Source organism: Erythranthe guttata, chromosome 11 (genome assembly GCF_056151865.1).
Source record: "Erythranthe guttata isolate IM_541 chromosome 11, IM_541, whole genome shotgun sequence".
Lineage (NCBI taxonomy): Eukaryota > Viridiplantae > Streptophyta > Magnoliopsida > Lamiales > Phrymaceae > Erythranthe > Erythranthe guttata.
In genome coordinates, this window is record NC_142543.1 from 15,091,774 (window position 1) to 15,098,254 (window position 6,481).

Genomic DNA, 6,481 nt, shown 5'->3' on the forward strand with positions numbered 1-6,481 from the left:
ATGGTCCTGAATTCGTTTAATACTAAGATGATATCTTAAGTGTTATGACACTTGAGAAAACATGCAGCTGAAATATAAAGATATAAAGACAATACTCAGATCTAAAAATGTTCACAAGTTAAACTTGTGAACTTGCCCTTTACAGGACGGAAAAATTATATTAAAACAGTATTACAAGAATACAAACAGAAGATGTACGAAAACTTCTTCCTTATGAATGAATCGTTAACATGATCATTCTTACATTCAAATCTAGAAACAAAAAGATAAATACTAAAAATTCTAGATTTCAAATAATGTACTCGTGAGGAGTACGTACAACAGATTCTAGAAACACTCTAAAAATCTCATGAATAATCTTCAACACTCGGTTTTTGTTTCTTAGAAAATCTGTAACTTTCTTGAGTCTTGAGTTTGGTATTTATAGACTTTCCAAGCTTCCACTCCTCAGCCCATGATCTGCAAGAAAACCAACTACAAGAGCACTCAAGAAAATGGGTTAGTGGGTTAGTTAAGTAGTTAGAATAATATCCACAATTTAATCCACTAAGCACTACTTAGCCCACTAAGCATTATACTTAGCCCACTAAGCCATAACTAAAATTTAGTTTCAAAGTAAGAGAGTTAAAAACACTTTGTGGAAATCCACGTGTTTCAGAGAAGATGAGAGTTGGTCTTGTGATTTTGTGATAGGATTTTTGTGTTTTTGAGTTTTTGTATTGCACATTTGGAATATTATAATTTTTTTAACAAGTAAGAGTATTATAGTATTTATACATTGAAAATTTTAATTTGATCTTGCACAAGTGGAATTAGTCTTGCATATAACCGCAGCCTAAATTCATATCTTAAGACATAACATACGATTCATATCTTTGATTTTTTTATCTATGACTTGCCCTTACGCCTTGGACATAACATCTATATTCATGTTTCTCTAACTCAAATCAAATTTTTATTTCTCTCGCTCTCTCGATCTCCATGTCTCTCTCCTACCCATTCTTAATCTGGTGGTTATGGCGGTAGTGAAGGAGGTGACGCTCGCAGTTATAATGGGGGTGACCATGGTGGGTGGCGGCGGCTATGGTTATGGTGGGTGGTGGAGACTATGGTTGTGGTGGGTGCTGGTTGCAAAACATACACACAAATGCACGTACCGAACAAGTGATATAGTGCACTATTAAATCGAAGTATCGATCCAACGAAAAATACATAACCGTCATATCATAAGCACAAAGTTCTCACAATTATGTTCAAGGTCAGCCTACACAGTCGAATTTTGAGTTGATTTAACTACAGTGTAACTTAAAATAAACTAATAAATAAGAATTAAGAGCAAGTAAGCAAAGGAAAACGAAGATTGATCAAAATTAGACAAGCCTAGAATTTTATCTTTCTCCAATGTGATTATTTATCCCTCACTTGCATCAATTATGCAAGTAAATAATTTGGATTACTAACTTGTGATGCAAATTTAATCATAACCCGTTTTTGTGTGTATTGCGAATCTATTATTCAAGATAAATTACTATATTTCTATGCAATTCAATTAAGAACAAATCATGAAGCACAAATCTCAATTATGGTTACCTAAGGTGTTAACTATATTTTATGCTAACATATGTCACTTTGACTTTAATGTTCTTCTACCACAGTTCTAATTATTAAAACGATCTTCCATTTCAAATTCAATAATAATAAAGCACATAAAGTGGTCGATTTCACGCACTTAATAAAACAAGCAGAAGAAATAATCTGAATTTAAAACTTGCATAAACTAATGGAAAAGGGTTCACAAATCCCCATCGGCTTTGAATAAAATTCTAGAAATAAAACGTTTAGCTACTCATAATTATCGCGGTACAAATAACAAATCATAAAAAAAATAAGAAAAACTATGTTTGGATTCTTCGTAATTCTTCGTCACATTGTTTTCCGTTTCGTACTCTAAAATTTCGTTCTTGGATCCTGATTATCGTGCATGGTATTTCTCTTTTATAAAGGTAAAAATTTTGTGTAAAGGCAATAAATTCCTTGTGCAGATAGATTTTCCTTACTACGCAAACTTGTAGGCTCGGACGGCCATCTAAACTAATGCATAACATAATATCTAATTTGCTTCCACCAGACGTCGTCCGCCATGTGCATTTCTCGGACGATCGTCTGAAGCCTTCTTGATGTATTTTGACTAGGTTTTGCATTTTTGCTCGTTTTTTATTCATTTTTGATCATTTTGCCCTTTTAACGTCCAATTCTTGAATTTGCACCTAAAACACATAAACCAAGTTTTTCCCCGACAACTACAATTACCAGGTTACTTTCAGCGAAGAGTTTAAATGGCATCTCTCATGTGGCAGAGTCCCTTGGACAATTTTTTCATGCCAGCACACCAGTTCCTCCACCTCGCCGAGTTGGCTGGCTCCCTCCGAACCCGGGTTAGGTGAGGCTCCAGCACATCCACCCAGATTACAGTCATTGGCGGGATTATCAGAGGCCCAACGCGGAGGTCATCCTTGCATTTCACGAAAAGATCTCTGCCCCAAGCAGCATCGCGGTGGAGCTTGTTGCACTTGCTTCGGGTTTGAGATTCATCATTCAGAGACGACTTTAGAGAGTTTGGGTCGAGATAGATGCGGAGATAGAGTCCTTGATGTTCCGTATCCGTACATAAGTCATTGGAGTCTTCAGAGTTTGCTTACGGCTACCTGGAACTCCCTCCTCTCTTTGGAGTATCGGATCACACATATATATTGGGAGAGTAATTCAGTCGCTGACGATTTAGCCAACTTGGAGTATCAAACTGAGTTGGCTTGTACCTCCGGTGCAACAGAGCTCCCCAAAAGTTACTAACCAGATGATTCGGATAAGACTATCTTGGATATCCATCCTTTGAACATAGTAATCTACATAGGTGCCATGATTTTCTTGTTTTTTTCCTTTTTGTTTTCGTCACTGTCTATATTTAGTAGTTTTTTATATTAGGCACATTCCCATTTATTCTATGTTGGGAATGGATGGGGATATCGTAGTTCGTTTGTGTCTATTTGAAGTTGTTTGATTGTCGCATGGTGCCATACTTTTTGCAGTATTTATACCTATTTTGCCCGTCTTTGGTGGAATTGTAAGTAGCTTCGGTTGTTATGTGAGGTGAACGATTTCTCAGGATTTTCCTATATTTTCTGTGATCATTCTCATTCTTCTGTCTTATCTTTAGTTTGGGCTACCTGTTTGTTTTGCCCGTGTTATTCAACTTTTGATAGCCTTTTTTTTTTTTGTAGGTTTATGTTTTTAGCAATTTTTATGTATTCATTGTTTTTTTATCATGGACAGATTGGGGGTCCAATCCAACTCCCCACCCTCATTCAAGTGTCGCTCTTCTATATAAAAAAAAATAAAAAAAAAACAAATAAAACCAAGTCTTTAAGCACCAAAAGTAAATAAAACCTAACAAAAATTCAAGTAATAAAATATAATTTGAGTGTTAAATCTATCATCAACACACCCCCAAACTTGAACTTTTTCTTGTCCTCAAGCAAAACAAATAATTTGCAACGCAATCGAATCCAACAAATGCATCTCACGATATAGATAATTGGTCAACTTCACATTTTCCGAACCTGCAATTGTCTTAACCATTCTCAAAAATTTACAAGCTCGCAATTCAAAGACACTTATTTGCTTACCATTGCTAATAACCAAATTATGAATTGCTCCAACCATCTAATAGTTGTAATCTAAAAATGGAGAAACTTATACTTACATAATAATATTCGACACCAAAGGCTCACCAAATTCCTCTACTCTGCTTATATTGAATAGTTGAGCTATAGGGATCATTGGGACTTTTTGATTTTCAACAACAATTGTTGGGGTCTTTGGTCAAGAGAAGCAATATGGGATAAGTGACTATTTTTCCCCTTTGTACCAACTCATTCTTGACTAAAGAGTTGCACCGATGGATTCTTAAATCCTTTCTTGAATGTGTTTTCGCCAAATATTTGAAGATTGGGGTTTTGGAATAGTTTATTCACCTTTAAGGACTTATTACACTACTTGATTCTCAAGACTTTAAAGGCCTTCACCTTTGCTCTTCAAGTATGGTTCGAGTTTTATTTGAATTATTTGCTCATGTCCTCTTGTTCCATTCCTAGTTCTCTTCTTCTTCTTCTATTCTTCTTCTTCTTCTTCTTCTTTTCTTCGAGAAGAAGAACGTAACAAATCTCAAATACACTCCAAGAGATAATTTTCAAGAAATCATGCATCTAATCTACCCAGTTTAATTTGATTAAAATAAAGAACAATGTTTCTCCAAGGTACAAGCAAGATTCTAGTGATGAAAATGTTGAAGGGTAGGCTTGAAATGCTCAAATTATTTAAAGAAGGTTCAAATCACGTCCCAAATTATTCAATGACTCAATGTTCGGTTTGTAGATTCCTAAGGTGAATTCTAAAACTGAATATCTTATGATATATGTTAGAGAATATTATATTATAGAACTCTCCTAATATTAGGATTCTAGTATGATTCGGTTACCTAGATTAGTTAAAATTTAGTTACCTAGTCAAACTCTATTACCTTGCAACATTTATCTATATATATTCTATGTAATCAACCCATAATACAATAGGGGTTTCTATTATATTACATATTATTATTTATCACCTTCTCCTCTTCCATTCTTCCTATATGGTATCAGAGCGCCAGGTTTTTTAACCTAGCCGCCTTTCTTCTCCATGGCGATGACCACCCGATTTTCTCCCTTCCCCGGTGGTGGTACTTCTAATATCTTTCTTTTTCTATCTTTTCTGTGAACACCACCCGAATTTTCTCCCTCCCCGGTGGTGTATCTTCTCTATTTTTTCCGTTCTTCTTCTTCCTCTTTTCTTCTCCATGGTCTAAAACCTAGTCGCCGCCTCTTCTCTTCTCCATGGCCGGCGAACACCACCCAATCTTATTCCCCCCTCTCTCATCTCTTCTCTCTATCTCGATTAAAAAAAAAAAGAAAAAAAAAAGTTGCTTATTTTCCTATCTCCCATTATTACTATTATTATTGTTTTTTTTTAAATTGGGCAGATATTTCCACAGAGGAATTCTCTAGCATTGTGTTTCGCGACTTCTGTCCAGTCTTCACTTTTGAAGTTTATTCGTTCCGACTGCGGGAGCGTGTTTGCAAGTGATTGTCCAGTCTTCACGTTCGTCACGTTTCGACTGCGGGGGCATGTTAGAGAATATTATATTATAGAACTCTCCTAATATTAGGATTCTAGTATAATTCGGTTACCTAGATTAATTAAGATTTAGTTACCTAGTCAAACTCTATTACCTTGAAATATTTCTCTATATATATTCCATGTAATCAACCCATAACACAATGGGGGTTTCTATTTTATTACGTACTTCTCTTCTCTCTTCTATTCTTCCTATAATATATAATAAATAACCTCCACGTTTAAAACACAAAATTATCAATAAAAGTAAAACCCGATCCGTGATTTCTAACAATGATTTACTCCTAAGTTACTTTGACTCGAAAGCTCATCATAATTCAATCATGGGTAAAACAAAGCAAGTGATTTCATCATCAAATATTGACCATCTCTCATCATCACATTTTACCGGCATTTGACTCAAGCAAAGCCTCCTTTTTTTTTTTTATAAAGCAACTAAAAATAAACATTCTAAGGCATGAAATCTAAAATACATAAAGTACATAAAAAGTGATTTCCTACCCCCAAACTTAAAATTTACAATACCCTTAATGTAATTAGAACAAAGTTCAAGTATAGAATAGACCAGACTAGTTGGAACACCCTTCTCTTATGCTTCGGGTCGAAGATTAGCACAAATTCGGTCTCTTGTTGGATCACATGATTGGAGATGAAGAGTGGATGAATTGGAGAAGATTCGGTGCAAAAATTACCCCCAAACTCAGTACCAGGAAATCGTCGAACATTGCGCGCACAATCTTTGAAAAGCTACGTTTTAGATGAATTTGGATTGTTCTTCAAGCCAATCTTGTCAACAAATCAACAACAATTTCAAATTTTAATGATTTGGACGAGTGTTTTATTTGATTTGTGTGAAACTGGAACAATTTTCAAAGGAGAGAGAAGGATTTGGCTCGAAAGTGGGAAAGGAAATTGTTAATGGTTCTGCGTATTCGGCCCCCTTAAATCCATTATTTCTTTTTTGTGCTCGGACGGCCGTCAAGTATTTTGAAATGTTTTTCAGACAGTCGTCTGGATTTTCGCTTTGTCTTTGGGACGGCCGTCTGGGCTTTTAACGTGCGATATTCGACCTGAAAATTAAAACATGATTAAATTAGTAGATTGCATGCTTATAAAAATCCTAAGAAAATGGAAAATAAAGAAAAATATGGAAAATGATAAATACTCGGATTGCTTCTGGAAAAGCACTAAGTTTCTAGTTTTCAGCCAGACTTTTTTTAAGCGAAAGTGACCGAAGTCACATGGCGGTCCT